Source organism: Euprymna scolopes, chromosome 27 (assembly GCF_053919585.1).
Source record: "Euprymna scolopes isolate OS-2025 chromosome 27, ASM5391958v1, whole genome shotgun sequence".
In the NCBI taxonomy this organism is placed as follows: Eukaryota; Metazoa; Mollusca; class Cephalopoda; order Sepiida; family Sepiolidae; genus Euprymna; species Euprymna scolopes.
In genome coordinates, this window is record NC_136508.1 from 42,748,470 (window position 1) to 42,772,821 (window position 24,352).

A 24,352-nucleotide genomic window follows, 5' to 3' on the forward strand; every position below is an offset into this window, starting at 1 on the left:
TATTTAAAAAAAAAAAAATACAGAAATTTTTTTTTTAATTATGTACGTACTTGTCACGGAACGAAGATATCATATTCCAAAAATCATATGAGTTTTCTATTTGGCTAGTAAACGAAAATATTTAGTTGTTAAAAGTCAAAGAAAAACTTGTCCGTAGAGCGGTGGTTCCCAACCTATTTTGGGCCATGCCCCACCTAGGAATTTCTAAAATACTGATGCCTCCCCTTTGTGATATTACTAGCAGCAGTAGTGTAGTAATAGTAGTAGCAGAACTACTACTACTTCTACTACTTGCATATATATATATATATATATATATATATATATATATATATATCTCGCACACACATACACGGCCGGACGCTCCCCTTAATACAAAGATTCACTATGAAACAATTCACTGTTAATATAGCAATAATAATGAAAAAAAATAACTCATTCTTAAATTGCCCTATAGTCTTTGGTATAGTAAGCCCAAGGGTGCACGTCCTGCCCATGCCCCACCGGTGGGGCATTCGCCCCACGTTGGGAATGACTGCCGTAGAGCCTTGATTAGAATTTTCTAGTACGAACCTCGCAGACAGAATTAATTTCGTGCGACAACACAAACCTGGTAGTATTCATTTGCCTCCCACAAGAGCAGAGTTAAACCCAAGATCGCTTTTTAATGTGCAGAAATTGTGGACAGGGCAATGCATGAAAACAAAAGATGAAAGAGTACTTCAATGATCCAAGACAGAATAAACTAAATACAGCACCTGAACAGGTACTACACTTCATTACTGGAAAATTTATTTTCGGTCAAAATATTCATGAGTACCGACTAAAGTACCGACTTTAAAAAGTTGATCTTAAAGGTAATCGGATTTTTTAAAACGAATATCACATTTTAAATAGTCACCGACAAGTAGATTTTATGATATTAAGACCTTAACTATCCAATCTATTTTTTTTCACTAGTCGCCATTTTGTTCTTATATACGACAATACAAACCGATACACTGAGCATGCGCGCATTCAGTTTTTTCTACTAAAGACAAAATGGCGACCAGTGAAAACCATTATGGAAAAAATTGGATAATAACGGTCGTAATATCATACAAGCTACTTCTCATTTTGTTTTTGCAGTAGAAAAAACTGAATGCGCGCATTCTCAATAAGCATGTTCGTTTCAGTTTGCATCGTCGTAAATAACAAAATAGTGACCAGGGAAAACATTGAAAAACATGGCGACAAATTTAAAATAAGTGCTCGTCTGAGCTCCAATCTCTGGTCCCCCCCTCGCCAATCTTTCACGATAAACACCAGTCTAGCTGAAACCACTGACAGTAATTTTCCCCAGTATCTGTGCCTAAATCAAAACATAGATTCCATGAACAAAGCTTCTTTCTTAGAACTGCACGCCTGTGGAACTCTCTTTCGCTTGCCTGTTTCGCACCTGACTACAACTTGGATGTCTTCAAGTCCAACATAAACAAATTCCTATTGAATCGCCCCTTAAATAAGACACTTTATCAAATCTCCAATACTAACGATTTCTACGACACTATCCCCATGTACACGCAATAACCCTTATCCCCGAGTGGTTTCCAGGCCTTGATAACTGGTGACCTCCATGTAAAAAAAAGAAAAAAAATGTGATGTTTGTTATCCGAATACCCTAAAAATCAATTTTGTAAAAGTGTATTTATTTGGTACTCATCATCACTTTGACCAAAGTTTATTTTGGAGGAGGGGTGAGGGACATAGAGCCCCCCCCCCTCCCCAAGAAGGTTTTGCAAGAACGACCTTTTAGCCTTTTTGCTTTTAATTCACTCACTCGTTTTCAGCAACTCCACCCTATTGCAGCATGAGAAGAAAATGTCAGTTGTCTGGGACTGGGAACTTATCGTTGCGTGAGGATGAAAAATGTGGTTTGAGGGAAGAAGGGGTGGGATAAGCCAAGTTTGCCTCGACCTAACAACATAGCCGACTGCAAAGGGTGTTTTTTTTTCTTTTTTTTTTTTCTTTTTTTTCCCCTTCTATTAATCTATCCCCTCTCTTAATAGAGGGGGGGGTGAACCTTAATAGTGTTATGGATACCATCACAGACTCTGGAATCGACGATACGGTGTGCTATTCAAGTGGATTCGTTATTTTAATTGTGTATTGATTTCCTTGGAAAAAAGTATGAACCCATAATTTGCTTCCCCCACCACCCACCCACGAAATTAATAAAAATTTAGCCTAAGATAAAAAAGAAAAAAAAAATGAAAAATCTTTATGATGTACGTATCCGTATTTCAAAAATTCCATAAATTAATCATTGCGGAATTTTTTTGTGTGTGTGTTTTTACGATTTTTAGCAATTTTAATAGTACATTGTGTCTTTTTTTTTTTTTTTTTTTTTTACAAAATGACTGGATTCGGTCATTAAATAGCCTGAATAGGTTTGATATGCCGTAAACTGAAACATTCATAGAAAGTGTAGCTGTTAATTCGAAAGCCTGAACACGACAAATTAATGGGTTGGGTCTCGGCGCACTTGTTCGACTCTCGGTTATTGCGTAATATGTCTGCCTTGCCCAACTATAGTAACAGGTTAAAATTAAAATGATGAAATCTTTTTTTTTATATATATATATATAAATAAAAAAAAAAAAAGAATGAAGCCAATCAAATCGACATTGTTTGTCTTCTGGGTGGACGAATCACGTCATAAAATGTGGTTCTCCGCTTTGTTAAAATAACACCTTTTCTCTTTGCTGGCATTTTTTTTTTTTTTTTAATTTTTTTATTTTGCAGCAACTCTAGTTTTATTTAAATTTTATGTGTTTATCTAGAATTGCAGAATTTAAGAAAAAAAAATACTCATGGGGTACTTACTTGTTACGGTATGTAAATGTCATATCAAAAATCACAAAAATAGATCAAGTTTTGTTCTTTTATTTAAGAAAATTAAATTTTACGATTTTTAGCGATTAAAGTATTTTTTAACAGCCATTGATGAACCTTTGCTTCTGGAGAAGTTGTTAAGGAGGTGGGGGTAACCAGGTATGAATTTCAAATTCAATCAAATATGACGACTGGGTTCTTTTGCATCTGAGCAAGTCATAAAATTTGCTATCTCTCTCTCTCTCTCCTACTAGACACTATCCTCAAGCGTCTACTGTCTCACTGTACAAGGGTTTGTCAGGACAACCTGGTATGAAGATACTTCTGATTAAATATTCAAATCCACAAATATTTCAAGCCCAAATAAGATCTGTTATGTATGGCTAACGCACACTGGCTTTTACAAGGAATGATGCACCTTCTTTAAGTGATGTCATCGCAAGTAAAAACATGAAGCTAGATACTCCACCAGACTAGATGAATTATTTTCCTGGAATTCAGTAAACCCAAGATACAAAAAGATATATAGTAGAGATTTAGAAGGCTATCACAATACGAGGGATGAGATATAGTCGGTGTTGATGAGAGGATGAAAACAAGTGGCGATTTACAAATCAATAAGTACATACATATATGTCTATATATACATATATTTATTCATTTGTATTAAGTATAAATGTCTTACTTGTTATGTCTGTGACAATATCCATAATATATTTCGGGAAAAATTCCCCTTTTCAAATGATGGACGTCACAGACATAACAAGTAAGACATTTATACTTAATACAATTGAATAAATATGTATATATATATATAGACATATATGTATGTACTTATTGATTTGTAAATCGCCACTTGTTTTCGTCTTCTCTTACCAACACCGACTATATCTCATTCTTCGCATTGTGATAGCCGTTTTAATCTCTACTACATATGTATCCCACACAATGCTTCAAGCAAACTACATATTAATTCTATATAATTTTGATGTCTATATTGTTTCGTGCTTACGCAATCATCAGTGCAAGGGATAATGATCAATGTTGATCGAAGGATTCAAACCATGTCAAGAAGCCACCTTTGACTCCATTAGCAAATAACATACTCCAGGGGCCACCGTTCACCACCACGAAATTAAGTGAAATTTTAACATTAATGAAGCTTAACGTTTAATACAGACGATCTTAGAGTGATCAAATAACAATCTCACACGCAAGGTTAGCTGACAGACTTTTTCAATTTCACCAGACAGTGCTCAACTTTAAACAAAAAATTCTTATTGGCACTAGGAATTAAAGGGGCTACTATTCGGGATCGTACCTAACAGGGAACTAACTGTAGGGAGTTTGGCAGCGAGATGTCTGTTCACTTTACATTTAAACTTTAGTAGATTACTATTATCAGGGAAGCAAGAAACAGGGAGGGAATTCCAAAGTCAAGCAGCCCGTGGAAAGAAACTGTTAGAATAGAAAGCTTTCCGGCACTTAGGGACCTCAACAGTAAAGGTGTGGGATTTTGTTCCTTGTCGAGTCAGTCTGGAATGGGATTTTGTTCCTTGTCGAGTCAGTCTGGAATATGTTCGTTGAGGGGGGGCACAAGTTCTACGAGTTCATCAGAACACATTCCATGTCTTATTTTATTTACCTCGTCTCTGCGACGTTAAGCATAAGGTCAGGTGTTAAGTTGAAAAACGAGTAGACTAAAATTAGCGCACTCTCGTATACAAAAATGGCTTAGCAACCCCGTTGTCATTCCCCGGTAGGGGCGCACAAGGTGATTAGCTATAAACTAACCCTTTCTCAAAGAGAAGATAAAGCCTAAAAGGATTGGTAATGGTATGCTGAGATTGAACTGAATTACGTACACCTCACAGCAACAAAATTCAGCGTCGGACGGATTGTCGAGGACTTATCTCTGACGTGTCTGAAATAAGTTGAACCTATCTCTACCCCTTTCTTCATTTACTTTCTGCCCCTCAAATCTTATTTAGTCCTTACCCTTTTTGAGGGTAAAGGAGGTGGACACGTTTCCTTTTAAGAAACCATCACGCAATCTTTTAATTCAACTTTTCCAACTTTGCCGTTTTCTAGTAGGAAAAGCCAAGAATTAAACAAACACAAGGCTGAATTTATGAATGGGGAATCTGCTGATCTCCACTTCAAATCTAAGCCCAAGGGGTCAGACATTACTATAATGATTACCAGAAGGTAGTAATGCCGCCTTTTAGCCCCTGCACCCTCCATGCCCCGAGTAGGGAAGGGTAGTGGGAGGAATGAATGGGTAAATATGGCGAGTTTGTGTGAATGGGAGAAACTTTTTTTTCTCCTTTCCTGCATTGGTCCAATGGTTAAGAAAGGACACCTTATCTTAATTTTTTTTTTTTTTTTAGAAGTAACAGAATTTTATAAACTTCAGCTGTGAAGGTTTTAGCAGATGTTATTAATGGAGATTTTTCTTTTTTCTTTTTTCTCGAAGACCGGTGTGGACAGGAAATGAATAACTGCCACTATTCTCCCCTCCCCCCCTCTATATTTTTACCTATCAAAATGTATTAACAAAATTAATAAATATTCCGCATTTAATTATTTTAGCTCAGTAAAATTTCAACGGGAATTTGTCCTTTTCTTTTCTTTTAATGAAAGTCTTTAATATATATATATATATATATATATATATATATATATATATATATATATATATATATATATATATATATATATAATTATAGTAAATTAAGTAGTTTATATTATATATATATATGTTATAGTAAATTAAGTAGTTTATATTATATATATATGTTATAGTAAATTAAGTAGTTTATATTATATATATATATATGTTATAGTAAATTAAGTAGTTTATATTATATATATATGTTATAGTAAATTAAGTAGTTTATATTATATATATATATGTTATAGTAAATTAAGTAGTTTATATTATATATATATATATGTTATAGTAAATTAAGTAGTTTATATTATATATATATATGTTATAGTAAATTAAGTAGTTTATATTATATATATATATATATATTTTTTTTTAAAAGTAGTTTATATTATATATATATATATATGTTATAGTAAATTAAGTAGTTTATATTATATATATATATATGTTATAGTAAATTAAGTAGTTTATATTATATATATATATATATATATGTTATAGTAAATTAAGTAGTTTATATTATATATATATATGTTATAGTAAATTAAGTAGTTTATATTATATATATATATATATATATATATATATATGTTATAGTAAATTAAGTAGTTTATATTATATATATATATATATATATATATATATATATATGTTATAGTAAATTAAGTAGTTTATGTTATATATATATATATATGTTATAGTAAATTAAGTAGTTTATATTATATATATATATATATGTTATAGTAAATTAAGTAGTTTATGTTATATATATATATATGTTATAGTAAATTAAGTAGTTTATATTATATATATATATATATATGTTATAGTAAATTAAGTAGTTTATATTATATATGTATATGTTATAGTAAATTAAGTAGTTTATATTATATATATATATGTTATAGTAAATTAAGTAGTTTATATTATATATATATATATATTATAGTAAATTAAGTAGTTTATATTATATATATATATATATTATAGTAAATTAAGTAGTTTATATTATATATATATATAATATATATAAACTACTTAATTTACTCATATAAAATTAATATACGAAAGTATAAATTTATGCGTAAACTTTAAGTATTTACTTAAAAAGTGCTCAATACGTAGGTAGAGCGAGTTAGTAATTTATAAAATATATATGGCGATTAAGCTACACTGATTAAGCTTATGCGCATAAGCCATAAGAGTCCTAGAGTGAATGAAACGCGGAATATTCAGTGTAGCTTAATCGCAATATATATTTTATAACTTATATGTGTGTGTGTGTGTCTTGGAAGTTTTTAACCTTCAAAACTATACAAAAAAATTTTTTTTATCATTCCTTAGAAAACTAGTTATTAAGTCATTCAATCACCTGCAATGACTGCATCAATTTGCTCGCTTGAATTCACTATAGTACCAGTAATAATTTATTTTTTAAGGGATCATTAGTTGTTTACCAGGAAACACTGTTTCGGGGATTCAAAGTTTCGTGGTTAAATTTTTAATTCTCATCAACTTCTCTTTTCGTATAATTTTCTCCATATAATTATCCACAACCACTCAAAAAACTATTTTCAATAATTGTGCTGAAAAGCAAAATAGCGTCCATTCGCAGCTGAACATTTTCTTAACCGCATTTCATTTCCTCTGATGATATGTGCCATTGTTGAAAATCCATGGATTAAGGAAATTAAAATAACCCCTTATATATATTCCTTTTGTCAAGCAATAAATTCTTAAATCGAATATATATCTCCATATGTTGTTTTTTCAGAATTTAAAATTTAACCACGAAACTTATGTATTGCTCTATTCTTAAATATTGAGCTTTTCCTTTTTGGCAAGTAATATCTATCAGGATTTTCATCTGAATTCTATCAGTGCCTTATCTCGCTTTATATATATATATATATATATATATATATATATATATATATATATATATATAAAATCAGATTTCTTATTTATTATGAACAGAAATACAGTATGTATTAAGCGTAACGTTAAATGCCTAAAAAAAAAACGGTTAAAAACTGAGACGTGCATGTGAGTATATTTTTTCAAAACAGTTCACTTCTTGTAAGTAAAAAAATAGAAAAAAATACTCGAGCTAAGATCGAAACCAAAACCTAAAGACAGTGAATCAAGTATGATAACGATTAGGCCACCTTGACACAATGTTTAAAAAGTGCTTTCAAACCTACTTATTCTTAATATAAAGAATAAAATAGTTGACAAACAGAAAAAATCTGACACCCACGTATTAATTTTGACCCCTTTGCAGCCTTTTTTATTTTTTATTTATTATTTTTTTCGGATAAAAATCGATTTAAAAGTTTTCCACGGGTTTGTTCGACCTACCATACAATTATAATATATATATGTATAAACACTGATGATTGTTAATGACGATGAAACATATCTGGATAAGGAATATTTAAAGCAATAAATAATTTATTTTTATAAAGTTAGATGACTAATCTCGACTAAGCAGATCTCCAGCTTTAACTGATGTGCTGAACTTGAAACATGGAAGACCTAATTCAAATGTAAGCACTAGCGGCGAAGCATATACTTCCGTGTTCAAAATTAAAGTGTGCACAATATCTGTGCCAACCTTGTTGCTTGCCTTGGATACAAATTGTAAGCTAGTACTCGCAACCTCGGCAGTCGTCGTAGTTAGAGTTGAAAAGAGAACCCCTTGTCTCCACCCCACCTCCGTCCTTGCTTATAACCCGAAAAATACCCTTTTTTATTATACAGGGTGTCCCAAAAGTCGCACATCATCTAGGTTTTTATAAAAATAAATATAATATCTATTTTCTTGTTCATTAGCTCAACAGATGGACAATTCTAGTACACATTTGAGATGTTCCTGAAGACAAAAATGTCAAGAAGGACAGATCTGGTGAGCGGAGTAGCCACTCCACGAAGATCAGTATATGGTGTGCAACTTCTGAGGCACCCTGTATATATATATATATATATATATATATATATATATATATATATATATATATATATTAATTAAAATATATATAACCTGTTTGTTAGTTTGGGTGAGAAGCGGTGTGTTTGTAAAGTGGTATTTATTGAATTTTCTGGTTAATGTATAGCTTTTAAACCCCTTTGAGGCATACTTGGCGTTTTCTTAGAACGAATGATGACATCATGTTTATTACCAGTTCTATTATTTTATAAGAAGGTACAGCAAACTCGGTATTTCTGTATCTGTCCGCGGCAGTTAGGGATTAATGTGGATTAATTATAGAGACTAGTATTTAATGCAATAAGTGAGCTCAAATTTAACCATTTGATTGTTTGTTTGTTTTTTTGTTTTTTTACATAGGAGTCACCAATTATCAAGGCCGATAGGCCACTCAAGGATAAGGGTTAAAGAGTGTAGAGTAGTCAAAAGCACAATATAGTAATCGATAGTAATGGAAGTTCGGTAAATTTGTTAACTTAAGTGAAACGGCTCATCAGAAACTTGTTCACGTTGGACTTGAAGACAACCATATTATAGACAGCTGGAAAGCAGGAAAACGGAAGACAATTCCACAGGCATGCAGTTCCAAGAAAGAAGCTTTGATCATGGAATCTATGTTTAGGTTTAGACACAGATAAAGAATGGGGGGGGGGATTATTGATAGTGTTTACAGCTAGACGAGTGTTTCTTGTGAAAGTTTGGCGAGGGGGGACCATAGATTGAAGCTCAGTCGAACACTTTCCATGAAAATAACGATAAAGCAGAGACAAACTCGCAACATCTCTTCTGTGAGAAAGAGGTTGCAGCGAAAAGAAAAGGACATCTCCCACCAGGCCATGAAGTCTATTTTGAACCCTATCAAGGCAGGACAAATCTTTTCTAGCAGCTCCTGCCCATATATGGCAACAGTATTCCATCCTTGGACGTACCTGGCTCTTATATAGATAGAGAATTGCATCAGCAGTGAGATATCTACTGGATCGATAGAAGGATCCGACCATTTTTCCAGCGGCCTTGGCAACAGATTTGATGTATGTATTCCATTTAAGATCAGGAGTAAAAGTCAAGCCCAGAAGCCTGTCAAAACTTGAGGCCTCCCCAAGACAAGAGCCATTCATTTTAATTGATGCCAGATGGGGATCAGAACGTTGATGATGTAAAGATAGAAGCTTGGTTTTAGATGCATTAAAACTAACCAGCCACTCCTTTCCCCATTGTACAACGTGATCAAGATCAGAGGAGAGAGAATCAGAGAGAAATTGGTCGTTTACTGTCTTAGATGTGCTACCATAGATGGTAGTGTCGTCAGCAAAAATGTCTATGAATGATGTAAGGATGTGATTTGGAAGATCATTAATGTAGATCAGGAGCCGAGTTGGGCCCAGGATGGACCCCTGAGGGACTCCAGCATTAAGACTGTATTATGGCATATCAACCCTGTTCAGATTATTTTATGCCGAATCCAGTGATTTTGAAGAAAAAAGTTTTAATAATATATATTTGTTGTTTTCAAGTCGGTTTCTACTTAACCCATAGTTTGGACCTTAACAGGTACTACCACTCTGGGTCAGAGTGGCCCTGGGAGCAATGACAATTAAAGGGTGGCTCCACACTCCCCAAAGTCCACAAGCTGGGTCCTCACCATTGGATATAGTTTAAGGTCATATCCAGAACCTTAACCATTTGATATAAACCATCCATTCTTAGCCAACGTGCTATAACTTTTGCTTTATTGGCTAAGTCTATATATATATATGTATATATATATATATTAAATTCCACAGCCAAACAACGTCGCAGCCCACAAGAGCCATGGCAGTAAACGAACCGGAAATTCAAGACTCGAGTTTCGCCTTCATTTGGGCTCATCAGTTAGACACATCTGAACTCAGGATTTGAAACCCGAGCCTCTTGGATATATATAATGAAAAACAAAGGGATGTAGTGTTTATCTGATATACGCAATGGTAAACTTCAAAATAATATAAATAACAGTATTTATATAGAGAGAATTTAATCCCAACCAAATTAAAAAAAGCTCAATACGTAATGGAAAGTAGAGCTTATTATAGGAGAAAGAAAATTAAAACTGTAAGTTGAACTTTACAATCAAAATTTATTGTTCGACTGAATACTCCAAAAAACAATTTACAAAGTTCTTATTCCGCGGAGTTTCAAAGATTGCTATTCTTCTTATTAGAATAGCAAGAATAGCATTCTTTGAAAGTCTACGGAATAAGAACTTTGTAAATTTTGATTGTAAAGTTCAACTTACAGTTTTAATTTTCTTTCATATATATATATATATATACACACAGGTCAGACTTATATTATCTCATAACTGACTTATGTGCCAACTTTACTAAGTCCGCTTTCATTTCTTTTTTCGGAAACGTGTGGAAAATTTCTTTTGCTTCCAAATCGACAGTAAATCCTTAATTTGATTCATAGTGCAAATTTTGAAATAAATATTAAAGGTTTATATATTGAACTAGCGGGACCTGTGGAAATTCCACAGGGAACACATTCATATGTACTATATTGATGTTGACATTCTGTAGATGTTCAGCATAAATGGAGAAGCTCTAATATTATTGTAGCTATTTTGTTAAAACTGCAAAAGTATTTATCCAAGCTAGCAGAGACGACCGGCGTAGCCAGGGCGTAAAATAAGCTTAAATATGATATTTCAATTCTTGCAGATTTCGAATATTATAGAGTTAATATTCTATTGATTTTTATATATTATAAAGTTGCTATTTAAAAAATAAAATACATATCTTTATGACTTGGGTTCATCAGCTTCAATCGGAATCGAATCCCAAACTTTATATATATATATATATATATATATATATATATATATATATATATATATATATATATATATATATATATATATATATATAAACTTTAGTTCATTAAGCTGTAATCGAAATCGAAACTTCAGAAGAATTCTTGATAAAATTATTTATAAAAGAAAAGATTACTAAGATGCCATCAGCTAAAATCGAAACCGAAATCAAGAATTCTTGATAATATTATTTGAAAAAAGTAGATTAGAGTGTCATTAGCTATAATCGAAACCGAAACCAAAATCATGAAGAATTCTAAGTAAAATTATTTATAAAAACTTAAATAACTTTAGTGACACATATATACTATAATCGAAACTGAAACCAAAACTTGAAGAATTCTTGGTAAAATTATTTATTACAAGAAATGAAAGTACATAACAATTAAATGACCCGGATGTAAGCGTGACACATCGTATTAATATATAGATACTGAGCTTCAATATACTTTAGAAATTGATCCTTGTAAAAATTGATCTGGACTATATAAAATATTTATCTATAAATCTCACACACGCACGCACACACGCATAGATAGTTAATTATCTGCTAAGTAGCAACATTCATTAATGTGCTATCTCTAAATATTTACTTATCCATACGTCCAGTGTCACAAAAAAAATATCATCATTAAATATTAATTAATGAGAAACTTCTTTTATAGTCGTCCTTTATCAGTTAAAAATCATTAAAACTATTTCTTCACCAAGCATAAAAATATGGCTGTGTTTACGGTTTCAAATTGGCTATTTTATAATCTGTATATCTATAAATGTGAACGTGTATGTGCGTACATTTCCCTACGCAATAACTGTCAATTTTCAGTCTACAGACTCGAAATTTGATATACAGGGTACTGAGATTTTAGGAAAATCTTTGTAATCGGTTTTGGGACAGAAATCTGGCTGTTAAGGGGTCAAAGTTCAACGATTTGACCTTTGAGAACTCTACTAAACTCCTCCGCCAATTTTGGGTCTAAACACTTGAAATTTTAGATATAAGTTCCTTGGACATGGATCTAACTTAATAACTCGATTTAAGCCCAAAACAACAAATTTTAAGGGGTCATAATAGGGGTGAAAGTTTAAAAAATTGACCGCTTTTTTTTTTTTTTTTTTTTTCTCAACATACACCTCCAAACACCCAAGCAACGCCGGTCTGAAATGCTAGTTTAAAATAATGTTGAGGACGCTAGTTTCTTTTTTAAAATTAAAAAAAAGTGCAAGTTAATTGACATTTGTTCATTTATAATTTATATTAAAAAGATTATACAGAAAAAAAAAAAAAAAAAAACAAGGTGTTGCATTGAATTTTCATTGAAAAAAATCTAAATTATTAAAATGATTCTTTTTAGCTTTAAAAAGTTAAAAATGAATTTGATAAAGAAAAAATTGTTTGAAATTCGTCGGTATTTGTTTTATTTTTTATTTTTTTATTAATTTCAAAAATGTTTTTAAAAATGTTCAATTATCGTGGAATTTCCACAGGCCCTGCTAGTAGTTTATTATTCTCGCTTAATTTGCCAGCCTTAGAATCTTTATTGGAAAGTGTTTTATAAAGCTGAGTATAAAATTAATTTCATATTTTATTACATTTGTTATTTGTGACTCAAGTTGTATGTAGTTTTGGGAGAATGCCATAATATGTCTTAGAAGCAGATCGAAATATAAAAATAACAGTAATAGGTAGGCGATCAATAGTTTCATCACACACATACATATTGTGCGGCATTTTTTCGTTTAAGCAAACATTGTTAAAAATGAAAGAAAACTTCTGTATAATGATAGTTTTTATGTGTGAAAATCAAAAAAAAGTCAATGTTCCGTTGGTGTCACGAATGTGTTTGACTCCGCGTGGAATTATCTTCGAGCGAAAGGCAAATAAGTGGACGGTCGGCTGAGAAAACGGGAGAAAGGAATATTGTCCATTCAAACCTTTATTTTTATTGATTTATTTACACATTAGTCGATATTTATTGCAGCTAAAAATATATCATGTCTTTATTGAAAAAAAAAAAAAAAAAAAAAAATCATTTAAATAATATTGGCGACTGAATGTCCCGCATTTCTATTTTGGCAAAACTGGGAATGAAAAACAAGTGTAAAGACTGAACATCTAAAATTATTTAATCATTGTCGGACCGGTGGTGGTGGTGGTGGTGGGTCTCTTAATTGCTTTACCCCCACACCAATTCCTTTCGTTTATTTTTTCCTTGTTACGCTTTTTTACGCACCCAGTAATTAAGGGCAATTTTACGAGTCGAAAAAAAAGCTAATGATTATTTTTAAAATAGTTGAGGAGTCTTCTTTTTCATTTTTTTTTTTTTTTTTTGCTTGTTTTTTAAAAAAAAAATTTTTTTACGGTATATCAACCCTTATTGAAGTTATTTTTTATTTTAACCAAACCGACTTGATAATCTAGTAAGCCATACCCTTTTCTTTTCTCTGCAACCTCTTCCCCACAGAAGAGACGTTGCGAACCTGTCTCTGCTCTATCATTATTTTTATAGCCAGTGCTCGACTGAGCTTCAATCTATGGTTCTCTCTCGCCAATCTTTCAGAAAAAAAAAAACACTCGTCTAGCCAAAATACCTAAATGTAGATTCCATGAACTAAGCTACTTTCATAGAACTGCCCGCCTGTGGAACTGGAACACTGTTTCGCTGGTCTACTTTCCAGCTAATTACAATATGGTTGTCTATCGATGTTTGGTGCGAACGCAGACCCTACGATATTTTTTTTTTTTTTTTTTTTTTTTACCATATTTGGGGCATGATCGGATATTATCCTTTGAGTTATACTTTTTATTCACTCTAAAAGTTTACAAACAAAACAGTCCTTTGATCCTAGCCTGAAGGTCCAGAAAGTGAATTTTGAGTTTAACTTTAACATAACAGGGATTTCTGGTGAATTTTTAGATTACTTATTTATTTATTTTCTTGTCTTTCATCTTTAAACGATTCTCTTTCATCTTTAACGATTCTATCTTTAAAAAACAAGTGGTGATAGGCCATTCGTACGAATATGAAATTGCATTAGCGTATTATATAAATTTACTTACCTCCTCACAAGGGCACGAGTTCGGTTTTAAGGTGAAGAGGAATTCCGGAATTAATATAACACAATTTTAATACCTCAATCAAACATTCGGCTCGATATGGGTCTCCAACTAAAACCATATCAATAACCCAACCAATCTTTTTATAACTTGGCTTGATTTTTTCAATGAATTTTAGGAAACGTTTATTAATATTAATTTCGCCTAGATTTTACCTTTTTATTATTGTTTTGACTAACCACTTCCCCATAAACAATCGTTTATTGATATTTCTACAAAAATTAAAGTTAAGTGACTATTTCCTTTTTTCAAATCAAATTACCATAATGTACTTAAATTTGTTATATTTTTAATCCACACGTTAAAAACCGTTTGGAAGTTTTTGTGCTTGCTAAGATAGTCGGCAGATCGATTTTTTTTAAATGTAGTTTTAAGCAAAAAAAAAAAAAAAAAAAAAAAAAAAAACTTAGTTGTCATGTCGAAAATAGTAATATATCCAAAAATTACGAAAAGTCATCGAGTAGAAAATTATTTATAGTTAAAAGTAATTATTGGGGGAAATTGCATTTTCCCTATAATTGAACACCTTGAAGATTGCGAATACAGGGGCATACTCATCTCCCTTTTCGCCACTTTAATAGTTGACGTTTTGCTTTAGCCGATATTTCCCTAGATGTGAACACCTTGAATATTGCGAATACAGGGGACACATTTATCTCCCGTTTTCGCCCCCTTTAATGACTGCCGTACTGTTTCATACCGTATAGACTTTTTTTTCACTAATAACACATACTCGATAAATTTTCCTATTTTTTTTGGGGGGGGGGGATATATTATTATTTTCTATATGAGAGTTAGGTAAATACTATTAATTTTTTTTTTTTTTTTTTTTTTTTTTTTTGCTTAAAACGACATTTAAAAATCGATCTGTCGAAGTCCTGAAGTTGTGTGTGTGTGTGTGTGTGTGTGTGTGTGTGTGTGTGTGTGTATACGCGCACTTGTTTAGAATTACACTTATTTAAAAAAAAAAAAAATCGGATGTACGTACTCGTCGCGGAACAAAGATGTCATATTACAAAAATTACGTAAATCTAATTTATAAAACTCACTTTGTGTCTCCATATATTTTCAAACTCTTCTGAAACTAAAAGTCGCAGAGTAGTGCTATATGGACCTCAAATGAATGGATTTTTATGGTCCGTTCTTTTATAGGTCTTTAGCCGGTTAAAAGTTTTTAAGGGATCAAAATTGAAAACGTCGTTATACATTCTGTACATTCATCTTAGTTTATTTTTAATCAGTTCATATGTGTGTTACGTTGGTACAGTGGTAACGTCACCAACTTTGAATGTTACAGTTTTGCTTTCGGTTTCGATTTTAGCTGATGGCACCCAAATATTTTTTTTATATTTTTCAAATCACGACTCTAAGAAATCTGGACAAGTTAAAATATTAAAAGATATTTTACGACCGCTACCCCTCCTCCCCCGCCAGTTGATCAAATAGGGATTTTTTTTAATAAATTTACGATTTTTAGCGATTTTAATGCCAACTTGTATCCATTATAAGGCTGATTTTCATATCGATAGGTCGAATTGAGTTGCCTCATTTATTTAATATGGCCGATCAAAGCCCTACGTTTCGCTTTGTCATAAAATTAGATGTTCTTAGTTTTAAAAAAATGCTTTATCAATTTACGTGATTTTTGGAATATGACATTTCCGTTCCGTGACGGGTACATACATTATAAAGATTTTTCAGCATTGTGTGTGTGTGTGTAATTTTAAATAAACACAGTTCATTTATTAAACCAAAAAACAGATAAAAATCAAGATTAGATAAGAGTTAAGATTTTTTAAAAAGACTATATAAGATTGTGTATAGGCATATAGTTTTTCAGATTATGACATGCTGAAAATTTGAGTTTAAATCTATTTAGTTCATATTACGGAACTCTGAAGAAAAAAAAATACAATTAGTAAGTAATCCTGCATTAGCGCATAATCGGTGTATTTTCTATATGACGGAATACTAAGCATATTGGTAAGAAACCTATGTACGAAATCCTATTTAAAAAATATTTTTTTTTTAAATTTGAGCATTTTTCAGAACAGCTAAAAAAAAAAAAAAAAAAAAAAAAAAACGAGTGAAAAAAATATACAACAAATGACTTACCAAATGCAAGATAACTTACTCTTCTACTTATCTGGATAAGTTTTATTGTGTATTTTAACTTATTTTAAAGTTTTTTTTTTTTTTGTTTTACTCAAAAATATAGGTTGTGTAAAGTCTGAGAACGAAAACCAAACTGTTAGTCTCATTAGAGCTATATAATTGCTCAAAACTCGAAAAATAAACAATATCTGTAGAATAATTCATTTTCGAACGATTGGTCGCATTTATTGGGTGTCTTTTCTTATCAATATATTATTTTTTAATTTTTAGTTTTATTTAATGACACGAACAACATCTATTTTTTTTTTAAATAATTTTTTTTTTTTTTTAATTAAAAAAACATATTTTTTTTTATAAACCAAACCGATAATTGCTCCAGTGACCCTAGATGGAATCGAAGAAACATTTACATGGTGATGTTATACTATGAATAATTTAACCATTATTGAAGCTTTTTAACTATTACCATCAATTTCTAACAGACTATTACGGGCTTTATATATATATATATATATATATATATATATATATATATATATATATATATATATATATATATATATATAAAGTTATAAAATGTATATGGCGATTAAGCTACACTGAATATTCCGCGTTTCATCCACTCTAGGATTCTTCAGGCATAATTTTTCTAATTTAAAAATATTTTAAAATTTAACCCTTTTCAAAATTCAGTTTAGGTAAATTTAGTAAGTAATGGGAAATTTTTTTTATTTCCGTTTTGTAACTAAATATACTATAAACAACGCATGAGGATTTATTTTTACCCGACCTTTATAGTTTTAAAGTTTTGAAACTGTTTATTTATTATTATTTTTTTTTATTCAATATAAGATTTCGTCGGTTACCTGACTGTTACCAAATATCGTCCCCGTCATTTATGACTTTTAGCTTCTATGCTCGAGAAATGAAAAATTAAAACAATAAAATTACTATTAATTTTCTCAAAATGCATATTAAAATTTAATTTTCGACCGATCTGTATAGTTTAACTGATTGAAAGTTTTTCTTTATTTCAAAGTGCATTGCAGTATCTTGAAACTTATAGTCGTATGGGTACGAAGCTTGAAAACAAATTTTGAAACAAACAAAAAAAAAAAAGCAACACTTAACTGTTTCAAACTTAAAACTGTTCATGCTAGTAAAAAAATTAAATTTCATTGCGTTTGGTAAGATACTTGTATGTTTGTTTCTTTTCGATTTTCGACTATTGTATGATTGTCGATAAAATTGGTATATTATCTCTCGGATGTACGTTAAATCAAACGTTTATTTGATTTGAAAAAGTTTAAATGCAGTTTTGGAAAGAATATTTTAGAACTGAAATTTAAAAAAGGTGTTTAAGATAGTTGACAGATCGATTTGTTTTTATGTCGTTTTAAGCTAAAATAAAAAAGTACTTAGTTGTCATGTCGAAAATAGTAATATATTCAAAAATTACGAAAATTTATCGAGTAGAAAATTATAGTTACAAATAATTTTTACGGAAAATTGGATGAAATTGCATTTTCTCTAGATGTAAACGCATTGAAGATTGCGAATACAAGGGAACATATCTCCTTTTTCGACATTTCAATGGCGAAATTTTTTTAAGACCAAAGCGACGGACCTTTTTTTTTTTTTTTCACTAAAAACACGATAGCAGTTTTATTCGATGAGTTTTCGTAATATTTAGAAATATTACTGTTTACGACATAGCAATTAAGTACTATTTTCTTTGCCTAAAACGACATAAAAAATCGATCAGTCCACTATCTACATGTACTTCAAAAAATTATTTTTTGTGCAATTCTTAAGAGTTTATAACTAAAAAGAATAATTTTTTGTGCAATTCTTAGAGTTTATAACTAAAAAAAATTATTTTTAAATGTAAACTAACGAAGTTACAAGTGAATAATTTTTTTTTTTTTTTTTTTTTTTGTGATGTTACGCGGTTGCATTTACTGGTATTTGTTTTTCTCGCAACTACGTTACGTATAGATTGAATTAATATTTTTAAAAATAAATTTGGGAGCATTTTGCAATATAGACAAAATGAAAAAGATGTCAAAAAAACAAATATATCGCAAATAAATATTACCAAAGGCAAGATAAGTTACTCTTTTACCTACTTAGATAAGTTGGATTTTTTTTTAAATAAAATTAAATTAAGTGATATTAAGAGTTAATTCTCAAAGAAAAGTAATGTCGAGTCTGAAGTTAGATCAAAAAGTGCCCGACTGCCCGACTTCTTACATTTAACGATAATCGTTCAGAAATCGAAATTTAAACAACAATGGCAGAAAAGTATATTTTCACACGATTGATGACATTTCTACTAGAATTTTGTTTAAATTTCGATTTTTGAACGATTATCTGAACGTCTCCGATTACTGTCTCATAATTAATATTACCGCTTTTTTTTTCTCATTTAAGACTCCCCACTACTTGTGTTTCAAACTAAATAAACGCTTCAAAATAAGTTAAAACATACACACAAAACTTATTCAGGTGGGTAGAAGTGTAACCTTGCCTTTGGTTATATTTGTTTTTGGACCACGTTTTCGTTTTGGGGGAAAATGGCCTAAATTTTAATTCAATATGTACGTCACAAGGAAAACAGACATGTGAAATTGCCTTAGAATTATGAACAATTTAGGAGATGCCGTTTATCGGCATATTGTTCAAAAGAGAAAAGGGAAACGAATGCATTTTTTCTACTTATCCTCGAGTGGCTTTTCACATTGATAAGTTTTTTTGTTTGTTTGTAAGGTTTTGTTAAAATATTGACTCGCTTATTTACATGGAGTAATATAACATTTGGTACAAGTCCAGAATTAAACCTAATTAAAAAATATCCTTATGATCTACGGACTCGTCGGTCACGTCATATTCTAACAATCACTTTTTTTTTCTAATAAACATAAAATTTTATGACGACTGTAAAAAGCCACTTGAAAATAAGGCTTATTTGTGTGTGTGTGTGTGTGTGTGTGTGTGTGTGTGTGTGTGTGTGAATAAAAATTTAAGAATGATTGTATAGTACTGTATTCCTTGCCGAATAATAAATTTATAATTTTTAATTTACACAATTTCAAATTTTTATTGATATATACACAACATACACACACATATTTTTTTTTAAACAATTGATTTACTTTTTTATATGGAATATAACATTTCATTCAATTTCATCATTAAAATTTTAACAACTTCGTCGAAAAAAACTCAACTTTTTTATTTTACGATCAAAATTTAGCCATCAATAATTTGGTTGAAAAGGGGAAAAAATGGCTTGGCAATTGTTTTTTAAAAAAGCGATATAAATAATCATCAGCAAACGTAAGAAAATTTACTGTACTTTTGAAATGAACTTAAAATACTTTCGGTAAGTTTAAAAAATTGGCGCTTCTTCGGAATAAAAACGAAAATCGAAAGGCGCAAAATGGAATTTTCATTAAAACAACAAAAACAAAAAGTTATCTATTTGTCATGTCGCAATTAGTTACATATTACTGAATTCAGTGAATTACATAAAACATACTTTCACGATTTCACGATCCATTGCGACGCCTTCACTTTGGAGGAATGTAACAAGGAAGACTGCAGTTACCTCCCCTTTTCTAATAAGTATGCGTCTGTTTATTATTTAAAGTATAACTTGCAATTTCTTCGAAAACTATTTTCATTAATAATTTTCTACTTTATCGTTTTTCGGACATTTTGGATATTTACTAATTACGACATGGCAGTTAAGTATATAACATTTGGTTTTAATTGAAATTCAATGTTACGGTTTTTGTTTTTATTTCGAAAAAGACAAAAAATAGATCGATTGAATATTAAATATTTGATCAATTGGTGGCAGTTATTAACTGTATTTTTATTTTTGTTTCTATGACATTAAGATTTCACATTAAGTAAAAATCTATCGCCATGTTGAACCCGTCGATTTTGCTAGACTACAAAGGCAACGATAAAAAAAATGTAAAGGCGCTTTAAAATACTTTTAAAACCCACAAAAAGGCAAGTTTAAAAGCAGCTTTTATTGCCTTTGGTAACAGTTATTTATTTATTTATTTTTTCACAACTTTTTATCTTATCTACATTATCAATACTGCACAATTTTTTTAATTGAGTAGTTTTCCATAAAGGTCCATAGTTTTTATTTCTGATGTGATCTGTATTTTTTAAAAAATTTTATTTTTTTATTAAGATTAGATCAAATGTTCCTATTTACTATCCTCCCCACGAGGGCACAGACGAGGTCAGTAATCACCACTTATAAAGAACTTGTTTACATTGGATTTGAAGGTTACTATGTTGTATTCAACTGGGAAGTAGGCCAGCGGAACTGTGTTCCACAGGCGGGCAATTCTGGGAAAGAAGCTTTGTTCATGGAACCTGCTTTTAAGTTTAGACACCGATAAAGAATGGGGAAAATCGTATATAGTGGTTGTAGTTAGTCGAGTGTTTTTCTTTTTGTGAAAATTTGGCAATGGGGAGATATATTTCTTTGCATATTTCCCTACGAGAGTAAAGTTGAACACAAATTCGGTTTAATATGGTGAAATCCAGTGCCCTCCAAAAAAAGGGGTAACCGGAGTTAGGACAAAAAAAATACCTCGGTCTAGAGAGATACCCACCCACTTCACTGACAGGACAGAAAAGATAAGGTGTACTATCAGAATATCAGAACAGATACCATACTTTGCTGTTTGATCAAAAGACCAAGGAGTCGTATGGTAGACCTGTACAATGCACACATACTATATATTCTTTTCGTCTTTTTTCAACGGACTATTATAATATATCGGATATATATCAATTTACCAAATTATCCCCCTCTCAAATGCAAAACATTCTAGATTTCAACGTTTTATGAGCTACTCAGTTTTTTTTTTTGTTTTGTTTTGTTTTTTTAATACAAAGTTCTTGTAAATCGATCCCCCATAAAAGAACCAGTCAACATGTGTCGGTCAAACTGCTACAAAATTAAAATTATATAAATATTTTTTTAAAAAACCAAATTCGCGAAAATTGGTCTTCTTCTTCTTTTTATTATTATTTTTATTATTATTATTATTATTTATTATTTTTATTATTATCATTATAATAATAATAATAATAATAATAATAATAATAATAATAATAATAATAATAATAATAATAATAGTTTATATTAGGCCAAACTGCTATAAAATTAAAATAAATAAATAAAAGACAAATTCACGAAATTTAGCCTTTTTTTTTTAGGGTTGCCAACTTGAATGCTTACGAGACACTATTTTCGAGTGTCTCGTGTCCCTCTGTACGACAACAACCTGACATGATATTTTTCCCGGTAATGTCGCTACATAGGGTTTGCGGGTGATATGAAAAAAAGACATTCAAAATGTTTCTTATTATTGCATGAGGAGTCATTTTGTGTAAAAAAAAAAAAAAAAAAAAAAAAAAAAAAAAAAATGTATTTTAATCATCGAAACTCGAGAAATGCACAGTTGTTGATGAATAAGCAGTCTTGACCTTGAGATCAAAAACTAAGACTTCGGTGAATCTGTTTAGTTTGTCTATGAATTTATATGGCGAGATCGAATGACAAATAAATTCGGCGAAATGCTTTGTTGCATCACGTGCATTTATTTAACATTTTTTTTTAATATTTTAAATTAAAAATAAATTTTACTTAAAAATAAAAGTTGCTTCAATTATTTGTCATTCTAAAGTATAGAAGAAAAAGATTTAATTTAAAATAAAAATTGTTTAACTTTCATTTTTTTTTTTTTTTTTCACTGGTTTATTTTACGTAAGTAAAAAAAAAGAAGTTTAAATTGTCATGGAATGCACGCGATACAGCAAAGGATTTCGCCGAATTTGTGCCACACGCTCTCTTCATATAAATTCATAAAAATACGAACAGATTCACCGAAGTCCCGTTGATTCGTTCCGTTTGACTCCATCTTAGTTTTTGATCGCAAGGTCAAGGCTGCTTTTAAATCAACAAAATGGCAACTCTACAGCCATATTGATTTTTTATTCATTGAATGTTTACACACTTTAACCGTGCATTTCTCGTTTCGATGAATAAAATAAATCAACTTTTTACACGAAATGATTCCTCATATAATAAGCAACATTTTTAATACCTCATTTTTCTCATATTGCCAGCAAACCATATGTAGCGACCTTACCTTCTTCCCTACACGTAAACCCTAACTAAATATACAAAAATCAGATAGTATTCGCGGCCCAAATAAGATTTCTTTGGTATGGCTAACTCACATTGGCTTTTGCGAGGGACAGTGTATCTTCAAGTGATATTACCTCAATAGCACGAAGATAGACACTCCATCAGACTAGATGAATTCTTGTACTGGAATCCAGTAAGACCAAGAGACTACAAGAAAAGTTTACAATGACATTTAAATGGACGGTTGAGGAGAGGAAAAATAATATTAACTTCTTCACTAACTCTGTTGAGAGTTCGAATATTTATATATCGCATAAAGAGGTCAAGTGTCAGCCCCTAGAAAGAAGCCCCTTTATTTTTGAGAACTTCGACTGAAGTAAAATCAAACCATACATATATATATATAAAACATTATTTTGGATTCTCAATTTCAACTCTCAATTTAACTTGAAATTAGTGTTGGGACGATTAATCTGAATTGGAAAAGTTGGAACTTTCTGGGATATCGGATTCGGAAAATTTCGTGCTTATTTTCCGACGCCAAAAGCGATCATTTTTGTTTAAAACTTAATTTTCAATTGTTAGTATTAATGATAAATATTTAGAAATTTGGAACCACCGTCAAAACTAAAATCTAAAGACACTACCCCACCCACCCCACAAGTGTATTTCGCGAAAATATTTGCACATAGTACAGGGGTATTTACGGTAATCCGCCCCCATCCCCACGAAAAACCCGGCTTTATACTTATATATTTTGTGAAAGAATCGGAATCAGTAATTGTATCGGAATTGGAAATTTAAAACAATCGACAATTCTATCTGAAACGGGGGGAAAATATTGGAATTGTCTCATCTCTGTCACTACAATACCACATTTACTTTAGGGGGTCTATCCTATTTAAAATAGCTCCAAATCTAATTGAAATTCCATTACTTTATCCTTTAGTCCTCACATTCCATGAGCCATGTTTCTGACAAAGAGGAAAGAATTGCTGTTTTCTGGGTCAGAACCTATTTCATCTAACACTTACCGTTGATAAGTTTTTGACCTTGAAGTAGGTTTTATTTTATTTTCTTATTTTTATAATTCCTTACATCAAGTGACTTCATGCTTTGTCTGGAGTAATTTCCATTAAAGAAAAAGAAATATTGAAAATTTAGTTTTTCGTAATTTACTATTCCATAGGCAGTTTATTGCGCTTTGATCCTAGCCGGAAGTATGCGAGGGCGACCGTTAGACCTATATGTCTGTCGCTAGATGGAATGAAGGTTGGAGTTACACGCGCTTGTGTCGTTTTTATTTATTTATTTTCTCTTTTTCTACCCCTGACAACCAATACGTTCCCCTCCCCTAACACATGCACGTGGACTACCTACCCCATCACCAACCGACTCGCCGTCCGAACACTTGCAACAATCTATTCCCTCCCCCCTCTCGTTCAACTATACACGTTTGATAATACCTATTCTATTAGTGACTTTGCACAATAGCTGTTAACACGGCACAATCACGTTGACACGCCAGTTCGAAGTTAAGC

The 24,352-nt window shown here is 30.9% G+C and overlaps 1 protein-coding gene across 13 annotated transcripts in view; it reads left to right on the forward strand.

Moving 5' to 3' along the window:
- The window catches only part of LOC145248838 (protein c-ets-1-A-like), a 423,966-nt gene that overhangs the window by 321,044 nt on the left and 78,570 nt on the right, over positions 1 to 24,352 (forward strand). The gene's annotated exons all lie outside the window — the stretch shown is intronic.